The sequence below is a fragment of the Hydra vulgaris genome, chromosome 05 (assembly GCF_038396675.1).
Source record: "Hydra vulgaris chromosome 05, alternate assembly HydraT2T_AEP".
Lineage (NCBI taxonomy): Eukaryota > Metazoa > Cnidaria > Hydrozoa > Anthoathecata > Hydridae > Hydra > Hydra vulgaris.
Window position 1 is genome coordinate 27,764,020 of NC_088924.1, and position 4,817 is coordinate 27,768,836.

Here is a 4,817-nt window from a genome sequence, read left to right on the forward strand (position 1 = left end):
TCTAAAGGGTTTTTTTCAAAATTTCAAATATTTTGACTCAAATTTTGTGGCCACCCAAAAAATTTACTTGAGTACAACCACATCTTTGGCAAAAATCAATTTCATAAATCAGACAAAACTATGTGTGGATGGCCCAAAAGTAAACTGGTTACCTCTTGATCTTATTAAAAAGCAGAGCAACAAGAATTTCCTAAGCTTCTTAAAACTAAAAGTTGCAACCTCAATTAATCCAAGGTGCTTTTAAAACTGGTTTTCAATCAGGGAGGTTAATGAAAGCTTTGAATAACTTTTGAATGACAGACTAAACTGTGTATTGATGAGATAAAAGTAACCTGTTAAATTTTTCATCTTATTAAAAAGCAGTTGAGCAACATGTATTTGGAAGCTTTTCCTTAAAGTATGCAACCTAAGTTCAAAAGGTATGAGAGTCTTAGAGGGAAATAAAGATTAATTAGCTTGTTAAACTTATTTGGTTACATTGCTAGTTTGTTGCAGAAAATCATAGTGACATTTAAGACAGACACCCTAATGATTCCATTTCTCTTTAAAGATTTGTTTTTAACTGCTTAAAGCTTAATAAGTTTAATAATATATAAATACATTTTTGAATAACTTTTGTTTCATTTTTTATATATATTTTCACACAAGCACAAAGTGTTGTGGGAAACATCCCCAGAAATTTTTAATACGCCTTACGTTGCTTTGTCATCAAAAAGGTTTGATTGTCATCATGGCGTTGATCGGAATTCTAATGCTAAGCAAAATTATATTGATGCAAAAGAAAATCAAAAAGTAACAATTAAATAGTTTTATTTGTTATTGTAACATTTGTTTTTTAATTTCACTTATAATTCTTTAAATTAAATAGAACAAAAGTAGATGTTTATGTTTATTATACTAATAATAATAATAATAACAATAAAAATAATAATAATAATAATAATAATAATAATAACAATATTAATAGTAATATGATATTATTATTGTTATTATTATTACAGAAGTTTGATCATTGGTACAGAGGTGAATTTGTGATTATTCAAGACAGCAAGAAGTTTAAATGTCCTGCAAAAGTTAACATCAAAGAGATCGTATATTTTACTAGTTAAAAGGTATTTTACAAATATTTGCAAAACAGCATTTTTTTTTTTTTTAGTCGCATTATTAATGAATCTATCGTTGTTAGAAAAATTATAACAATAAAAAGAATGATCAATTCTGTCATTTTACTTTCAGGTTGTTAACATGACAAATTATTACAAAAACCAAGAATCAAGAGATATTCGAAATTCTTTGATGAAGCATAATACTTTTGTATTTTGTAGAAAAATTAAAGTTGAAATAAAATGCCTATTATGTTACCGAAATTATTCACTTGAAAAAGTAACTACTTTTGCACTGATTTTTATACATGTGCAGGGTTACAACTAATTTTATATTATTTGTGCGTAATAATATGTACGTACCTTTTATATCTTGCTACTGTTTTATTAATTGATGTAGTAGTACTAATCCAGATAAGTAGTTACATTTTGTGTTGCTCAATACTATTTTTAGAATGAACTCCTGCCTCAGAAAATTGACCATCGATTGTCAACAAAGATTTCTGAATTTGTGAAACAAGGTGTTTCAAATGTATGTGAGATAAAGAAGCTTTTAAAAATTACGGTTAGTGATATGTTTGGAAAAAAAGATTTGCCTCTTTCTAACAACAGAAGGTTCTATCCAAGAAATAATATTATTCGTACGCTCATAGTCATTGAACGTCAAAAGCTTAGGTAATTTCTATTTTTAGTACTTTTAGATTTTCATATTATCAAAAAGTTTTTTGGTTTATTAATTTTTCAGATTCTCAAACATTGATCAAGACTGTTAAGAAAATAAAATAAATGAGTGGAAGGTTTCTGACGCCGCTGTCAAAATACATTATCATCCAAAAAAAGTTTTGTAAGGATGAACTGTTGTTTTTTTATCAAGCTGGTTGGCAAAAAAAACTTCTAAATAAATATGGTAATGAAATGGTGTTTTTAGATGCAACTTACACGACCACTAGATATTCATTATCATTGTTTCTCTTCGTTGTTAAAACTACTCAACGCGGTTAATGCATGTACTGGAAAATACACAAATTTTGCGTTTTTATAATAAGGTTATGTTTCGCTGCATTTTTTTAACCCAAAAAATTTTTAGAAAAAAAAGTTTTTTTTTCTCCTAGCGCTTTAGTTTGTCTAAAATCAAACAAAGTTAAATTTTTTTTTAATTACTCAAGTTTAGATATAAAATTTTGCTTTATAGTTGATGGACCATATCTTGGTATAAAATAGTGCTGCTCTCAATGAAGATAAAACATTAAACTGAGAAAATATTTTTTTCAAACAAGTTTTAAGTTATATGTTTAACTTCTAACCAGTCATATGTCTGCAAACATATTAAAGGTCGAAAAAAATTAGTTATTTCAAGTTTAAAATCTGTTTTTTCCATTTTATATGAAAGTTTTTATTAGTATGAGTGTGAAGAACACACAAATTGACATACGACTAGTTAGACTTTTAAAGTTAAACCTCTTAAGGTTTATTTAAAAGTCTAAGCTTAAAATTCAAACATTACTGTGATATGAGCCATCCCTATTTTATAATGCCATAAAACTATTTAACTAAAATTCCGGTCTTTAAATTATCATAGATTAATATATATTTTTTATTTGAATATACATATTTTTTTTTTTTTGTAGAAAATATATATACATATTTTCATACTCCATTGCAAAAGATATGTTAAGTTTTAAACAATATATATAGATATTGTTTAAACTTAACATATCTTTTAAAACTTAACATATCATATTGTTTAAAAACAAATGTTGCAGACCGGAAAAAAAATATGTTTGTTATCACCGAGAACAAACAAAACAAAAAAGTTTGAGAACTTGCATTAACGGCGTTGAGTAATGTCGATTTTTAAATAGTTGCAACATTTGTATCTGAAAGTATTTTCATTTTTTTTATTGTATCAAAAGAAACTTTTGATACAATAAAAAAAGCACTTAATGTCATCAAATCTTGGAATCTTGATTTTCAACCTTTATACTGGATGACTGACTATTGTAATGAGGAGATACGTGCTTTAGAATCTCTTTTTATCGGTGTGTTTTTTCAATTTATTTATTTATTTAATTTTTAAGTTATTAACTTCTTTAAAAGAATCATTTTTTATATTTCATGCGATTTAAGTTCATAATCATTTTAAATAAAATTTTGTTCTCTTATTAAGGTGTGAAGTATTCATCTGCGATTTTCATAAAGAACAAGCATGGGATTGTTGAATAAAAAAAACTTCCAATGGTTGTTTTAGTAAAAAAGAAGAAATTTTAAAATTGTTAAGATGTTTAGCTTGGTCAAGATCTTGTGAAGAAGAAGTAACTGCTATAAAAGCGTTAGAGCTTTCTGACTTTTGGTGTCAAGATGGTTTTTCTAAATTAAAACATTATGTTGAAATGTATTGGATGCCTACAAAAAAGGTATTTATTAATAAACATGAGTTTATTTAATTAAACCTTTATTTGAGAATACATTTTGTGGCAATCATTTGGTTTGGTTTGCATTTTTTTAAGGTGAGGTATGTAAAAGTAGAATTTCTTTCTTATTATTTAGAGATGGATCTGGTGGTATAGACAAAATTGTCTTCTAATTAATTGCAACATAAACAATGGTGTTGAAAGACAAAATGAGTCATTTAAGTATTGCTATTTAAAGAAATACAACGACTCCTCTTTGACAGGCATGTTAACTTTATTAGTTACAGAATTCTTCTCTGATAAGCTAGAAAGGTTAGTTTAAATGAAAAGTTAAGTCAATGAACCGATATTTGAAATCGACTATTGTCAATTTAAAGTTGTTCACAGTAATGATATTAATATAATCTTATTATTTTTATAAAATTTTATCTATTCAATTAAGCTAGACTGATTGTAACTTTAAAATGGATGCAAGATACAGGAGATATTGTTGTTGGGTGCCAAAATATCTATATAATCGCCCACGTAGTTTAGTTAAGCATTGCTTGTTGCAAAGATCTACTGCTGAATACATGGATTTGAACACATTTGTAATGATTAAACATAGTATCTTTACTGTATCCAGTGTCATTGATTCTTCTACAAAATACTTTGTGCATTTCGGTGATGAAAATATTATTCCAAAATGTACTTGTAATGATTGGATATCAACAGGCTACCCCTGCAAACATTTTTTTGCTGTATTCAAAAAGTATCCTGCTTGGTCATGGAATACATTATCAAAACTTTACGTAAATTCTCCATTCTTAAATTTTGATGAAGATAACTATAATAGGGGAGAGTGTGTATGAAAGAGCCAGGTTTTGAAGGAGCCAATACCATTATTTCTAACTTACTGGCATCCGATCCCTATTGTATTTAACTCTTTGTGTGGCAACACTAGATACCTGTAACCCACAAAAAATGTACAGTTCTACTAAAATAAATAGTGTCGTAAGGGAGCACTAAAGATTTTGAAAATGAAAGGTAATTTTTTTGGTTGTTTACTAATTTATTTTAAGTGTAATGTTTTATTTGATAAAAGAAACATGCTGCATTCTTATATATATATATTTGCCCTTCATTTACACAAAAAATGTTAAATTAAAGCTTTTGTCAAAATTGTTTAACTTAAGGTTATGTATTTAACCAAAGAGCCCACTGTTTATGCTATGAATAAGTCAACTTTTTTATTCACCTTTTTTTTATACTAAATAATCATTACGCGCTTTAACGACTTCAGATATTTTTCGTAATGCTTCAT

The 4,817-nt window shown here is 26.8% G+C and overlaps 1 long non-coding RNA gene across 1 annotated transcript; it reads left to right on the plus strand.

Annotated features, from left to right (window-relative positions):
* On the plus strand, window positions 1-1,350 carry LOC136080026 (uncharacterized). The gene is made up of 3 exons (XR_010638389.1): window positions 1-792; window positions 1,002-1,112; window positions 1,237-1,350. It is a non-coding gene; the product is annotated as an uncharacterized LOC136080026 (long non-coding RNA).
* Window positions 1,351-4,817: the final 3,467 nt, after the last annotated feature.